This window comes from Lolium rigidum, chromosome 6, assembly GCF_022539505.1.
Source record: "Lolium rigidum isolate FL_2022 chromosome 6, APGP_CSIRO_Lrig_0.1, whole genome shotgun sequence".
Taxonomy (NCBI): Eukaryota; Viridiplantae; Streptophyta; class Magnoliopsida; order Poales; family Poaceae; genus Lolium; species Lolium rigidum.
The window spans coordinates 216021063-216027976 of NC_061513.1; positions in this window are offsets into that span (position 1 = coordinate 216021063).

Genomic DNA, 6914 nt, shown 5'->3' on the forward strand with positions numbered 1-6914 from the left:
GTGCCTATTTGGGGGCCGCCGGTGGAGATGCTCTTAGGTGTGAGTGATCGGCCGTAGTGACACACTCCTCCCACCCTTGGACTCCCCTCATGCCTTTACTCTCCTTTTTCTCCTTTTCTTCGAAACAATCCCTATTATGATACCTATTTGAAATGTAGCCAATACTGAAAATAAGTATCCCAATGCACCTCAAAATTTGGTTAATACTTGAACAAGGGTTTAGTCATAATCTTATAACAATTTCAGAAGGAGTCATCCATTTTAATTCATTCATTTTTTTGAAATCAAGTACAAATTAAATACAACAAAAAACAGAAAAAATAAATACATGGAAAAGGAGAAAGGCTTACCACCTGGCCGCAACAGCCTAGCGCAACAACCCACCAGCTAACCCACATACCGATTCAGTATAAAAAACAAAATCCCTTCTTCTTATTCCCCGAGATCGATAGGGTGGCGAAGCTTGTCCGCCATGTCCCCAGCGCCATTTTGGACTTTCCCCGGATGCCAACACCAAGCCAAAGCCCCATAGAAGCTCTTCTGCGTCTGACTTATCTGAAATCATTGCGATTCGTGCTCCAAACCATTGCTGACTTCACCATCCTATCCCAGCCATCGCCAACGGTAACAAGGTGAACCATACCTTTCCTTGGTCTATAAATCCATGTGCGGAGTCTCTGGTGAGGGGAGCCCCACGGAGGGGAGAGAGAGGGAGCCATAAGGCGAGGAGTCACAGGGACGGGTGAAAGGACACGGATGTCGCCTAGAGGGGGGTGAATAGGCGGTTTAAAACTTTTACGAATATGGCTTAACAAATACGGAATAAAACTAACATTTAATTTGTCAAGCACAAAACCTATATAACTAGGGTTCACCTATGTGCACCGACGACTTACGCTAAGCAATTCAAGCAACTATGTGATAGCAAGATATATATAACTTCAAGCACGAAGGCTATCACAAAGTAAAGTGCATAAGTAAAGAGCTCGGGTATAGGAATAACCGAATTGATGCGGAGACAACGATGTATCCCGAAGTTCACACTCTTGCGAGGGCTACTCTCCGTTGGAGCGGTGTGGAGGACAAGTCACTCCAAATGCACAATGGCCACCGTATTCTCCCTGAGAATTCCCACCAAAAGGGATGTCCTCGATCCACTATGGCACCTTAGGGTGGTCACCGAACCCGCACAAAGCTTGGGGCTATCTCCACAACTTAATTGGAGGCTCCTAATAAATTGCCACAAAGGCCTTCCCCTTGAGGAATCTCCACAACTTAATTGGAGGCCCCAAGAACACCACTAAGCCACAAAGCACAAAGCTTGAGGTAATCTCGACAACTTAACTGGAGGCCCCAAGAATACCACAAAGACCACTAAGCCGTCTAGGGTCCAAAGACCCAAGAGGAACAAGATTCGGGAACAAGCTCCCGAAGTGTATGTCTCACGAACTTTCACCTCCACGTATCACCGCGGAGAAGTCAAACCGATGCACCAAATTCAATGGCAAGAACACCACAAACATGCTCAAGTCCTTCTCTCTCAAGTTCCAACAAAGCTACAAAACTATTGGAGGAATAAGAGAGGAAGAACAAATAGGAGGAGGAACACCAAATTTCTCCAAGATCTAGATCTAGTGGATTTTCCTCATAAAGAGAGGAATTTGTTTGGTCAAGATGTAGATCTAGATCTCCTCTATCTTTTCCTCAACTATGAGCAAGAATCGTGTAGGGGTTAGAGGAAGAGGAAGCTTCTCAAGGTCAACAATGAAGTAGATAGAGACTAGGAGAAGCACCTAGCTCAATGGGGAAGAAGGAGATTATATATGGCCTGTAAAATGGAATCTAACCGTTGAAAACGCACCCCAAAACACCACCCAGCCGGACCTTCCGGGCTTGATCGGACCAATCTGGCAGGCCGGACTCGTTCGACCAAAACCGGACCATTCCGGGCACAATTTTCGTGCTCCCTCGACCCTTGCCGGACTAAGGCTGGCCCCTAGTCGGACCAGTCCGGCTGGCAGCACACCCCACACCGAAAACATCGTCATTTTCACATCGGGACTCCGAATTTAATGATTTTGGGCTCGTTGGAATCACAACGAAAAGCTGCACAAGATCATGCAGGGAAACATTATAGTCCAACCACGGAGTATAAGATCAAAAGGGAAAAGTTTTAACCTATCTATAAGAGCTAAACCGGTAACACCTCCAATAAGAAAATTGCAACAACTTGAGTTAGAAAACTCGGATTTAGGTGAAACCAATTTAGTTGTAAAGAGGATAAAAAGAGCTAACACACAAAGAGATAAAATATTAATAACATGTGGAATAGATTTTTCCATGAATTTAGAGGTGAAACCTCTCAATACAAAGAAGCGGGAAAAACTCCAATATCGAACACAACAAGTATATCATGTGGAATCCGTTTTCGATGAACTAGAGTTTGTCATGAGAATAAGAACAAGCTCTAAAACACCATATGAATAAGATCCAAATAACAACCAAGAAAGATGATGCAAGGATGAAAAGGTTTGACCTCTCTTCAAAAGATACGACCGAGTTACTCAATCGAGAGCCCCTTGATAGTGCGGCAACTAACCTATAACCCGGTCTCCTAACTAAACCAGGAGACCGGTAAGAAAGAAATCCTATCAAGACCAAACCTTAACCTTGCGCATTCCACTTGAGCTCGGTGATGATGATCTTGAACGCAACAAGATGGAATGCCTTTCTTGATTGTGCTTGCTTGATGAAGTCTTGCTAATTGCTCCCCATACTCCACTATGGGAGAGTTTCTTTTTCGGTGCATCCTCACATATCCATGATCACCATATGAAAGTCAAGCTTCAAGCATATGATCTCTTCAAGTTGGGTCATCTTGAACTTTCACATTATTTCTTCTTATTGCAACCTTGAAGCCAACATATGGTCCAAGCATTGCATATAGACAACTCCTACAATTAAGACTCAATGCAAACATTAGTCCATAGAAATTGTCATTAATTACCAAAACCACACATGGGGACTCTATGCACTTTCAATCTCCCCCATTTTGTTAATTGATGAAAATCTCTTTGAGAAGGTTTATATAAGGAATTTAAGTAACAAACAAGTTGAATACATAGAGCAAACTCCCCCATAATATATGCATGTGTGAATGAAATTGAATTTTATTGCATATATTGGCAATCAAAGCCTCGTGGAGTTTCCTCTCAATATTCAACCAAGCAAGGCAACCAGATGCAGAGCATGAAAGACAAATACTTTGGCACAAAGCAAGAAGCATAAAACCCCAATTCCCTTAAACCCTAAAAACTTCTCCCCCATTGGCATCCATTGCCGAAATGGGCGAAAAATCTAGAGAGGTCAATATAGTGAGAATTCCTCCATAAGGTGTGCATTTCCCATATTGTGAGTGGAATCAAATGCACGTATCCAATGATGAATACTCGGCGGGATTCAAACTATACGTAGGATAAAATATTGCAAAAAGATAATAAAGTCAATAAACTTCAACACATGAAGCAAGCAATCGAATCAACCCAAACATGGAACCAAATGAAAGATATATATTATGATAAGATCAAGTAGAGTGCTCTAAATAACATAAGGAAGCTCCCCAAGGTTTGTGCACAAAGATAGACAATTTGTATTGGAATATAGGTGCACAAACATGATATCATCACTCCCATAATTTCATTCAAAGAAAAAGATACCAAGTGAAATAAAGTCGTATGATCGCCGCAAGATAGTTCTTTAAATAAAATGAGGAAGCTCCCCAAGGTACATGCATAAATTAGATTGTTGCATTTGAATACAATATGCACAGCATGGAATCCTCACTCCCTCATTACCATTTAAACCACAAACAATTTCAAGAGACCATAAATAAGAAATTAAGCTTAACACTTGGAGCAAATTAATGGTTGAGCAACAAGTAAGACACACCATAATAAAATGCTCAACCAAAAGGATATGTGAGAGGCATGGCCAAGCATATTATAAGACTAATACAAGGATGAGAAAATAGCATCATCATAGTATTCAAAGAGTGATTTTGCTTAGCATGACCAATAACACATAACAATTAAATAAGATATCAAAGTGGAGAATTATCATCTCTTATGTGTATAAGTTTCTCTACGTAGACAATATCACAAAGATATTTATCCACAAAGAAACATATACACACAAAATAGATACAAAATAATTGAAACATGATATCCAAAATGAAGTCATGCAATATACAAATAAGATCTTTGCTTAATAGCATGCCCAAAGGCTCAACTTTATCTCATTGTATATTAATGAAATTCAAACACAAACACATCAAAGACATCACAAATGTCAACAAGGGAGAGAAGATAGTTGGGATGCTTTGAGAAAAGCAACAAATATCACAACTAAAGGATACCAAAAGAAAGAACTCAATTTACAATAAGGAGGTTTCATTAAGACATTTGCAAATAGACAAATTCATGCCAAGATGCAACCACGAGGTTGGATACAATAAAAGTATGCATGAGAAGATACTTGTTACCAAGATAACATTAGTGTGAATGTAGTAGATATGAGTTTGTTGATTATCCTAGCTTGCCTCAAATAATCATTTAGTAACCACTTCTTACTTACGAATTTGGCAAGCATCCAATGCATCCTCATGTACCTAAAACAAATTTAAGTACAAAATGGTTCTCAAACTAATTGGGTCCAAAGTAGTTAGACACTACAACATATAGGACAAACTCTACATAAATATGTGCATATTGATATGAAATTGAATTTCATGCACATCTTAGCCCATTTAGGATTTGTTGGAGTTTACCCTATATATTGGAACAAGAAAGCAAAGCATGCCATAGAATATACATATAGTAAATATGCATGCATGAGACTCTCAAGAACCAATCGGAAATACAATTTGGATGAGACACCAATTAAATTAAGAACAATAGTTGTCCAAATTATATCAAAGAATCAAATCAACACAATATTGATTCCAAAGACTTATCTCATTACAAGAAGCTAATTAAACCCAAAACAAGCAATGAGATGAGCAACTCCCAAGCGAGCAAGGTTCCAACAAATAAACTAAACCCTCACACTTTTCATGATGGCACAAGTACCGAAAAGAAAAGGTTTGTCTTCCAACATCAAATACTTGATAAAGATCAATAAATGAAAAGATAGGATCATAAAAGTAGCATTCTAACACAAGTAGGAGAGCTCCCCAAGATTAGTGCATTATTTAGGATTTTGTATTTGAATACAAAATGCACAAAAGTGGGATCACCACTCTACCCTTATTTAATAAAACTCTAAGAAAGTTTAAGTACACAAATTATATCCATAAGATGCAAGTAAAACACATGGGAGTCAAAAGAAAAACCATTTCATGGCAAGAAATGAAGCAATTAAACACAAGAGCCAATGTAAAGATGATCAATAAATATCTACCTCATAATAGATTACCAATTTTCCTAGGACAAGAGGTATTTGGGAAATAATTCCCGATGGTAGTTTCCAAGTATCCAAGATCATCTTCACCCCAAAGAGAGCATATGGTAAAAGGTAAGATTTAAACATCATGCAAATAGAGTTTCTTCATAGCTTCAATTAATTACACCACCATGCAAAGCAATGAATGGCATAACTTGAAGCACATTATTTCCCAAAAGGCTATTGAGAAACACATTGTGGAAAACCATGCCAAGAAAAACTCTCACAAACAAGATCCATAATTATATTAGCAAAGAAGCCATTTAAGCAAATTTGGACTTCTTTGAGGAATACATGCCACATAGGAACGAGATAATTTAAAATATCGACACTATATGACACAACCTCAAATATACACATTTTTATGGCTTGTAATATGCACAAAGCATAATACTCCCCCATAATGTGATAGAGAATTTATTTTCACAAAGTCAACAAAGAACCAGCTAGAGATAATTAATGGACATAGAATTTGAATTTCTCATGAGGGTGACATGCCACATAGAGACTAGATAAACTTGCAATATCAATTCTAAGTGGTGTTCCTCATGTACTCACATGTTTAGGGTTGTGAGATTACTAAAGGTATATCACTCCCCCATAATGGGATAGTCCATTAATCACTCACAAGAGCCATATAAGATACAAACAAGATGAAATAGGCTCAAACACAAACACATATACATGGTGTGCAACCCAACATACATATAATTGATTTCTCAAGATAATCAAGTAGGAAGCAAAACATATACAAACACATGCTAGGAACAAAACTAACACATGCAAAGGGGCAGGTAACTTTCAATATAAATGAGTTGAGCACATGTTACCGAAAGGAGAAACATTGGATATATGATAGAAGCAAGATAACCAAAAGACTTGGCTTGAGATAATATAAATGATGAAGATCCCTTAATTCTTCATGATGTAGCCAAGTCTCCAATGCCCTCCAACAACACCTATTGATAAAGTTTTAGCTTTTTGGTCCCCAACAAAGTTGGGTCCTAATAGGTTAGTCACAATAGGTTAAGCAACCCAAATGGTTCTTTTCTTGACACCACTTTGAGCACCAACATATTTGGAAAACACATTGCCACCCTCATCCTTGCGAAGAGAATAAACATCATCAATGATGATAGGGTTGGATGAGGTACCAATAGTGCAAAAGGAGGAGATGTGGCCCTTCTCACGACATATGTAGCAAGTTCTTCTCTTCTCCTTCTTCTCACTAGATTTATCCACAGTGGGAGCATTGGCTTGATTCTTTTTGGGAAGTGGCCTTTCTTCAACTCGAGGTTGGGCATGGCCTTGAACTTTAGGCCACTTCCCTTCTTGCTTCTCACTAAGAGGCTTCTTCTTTGATACGTCCAAAACGTATCCACTTTCCTGAACACTTTTGCTATTATTTTGCCTCT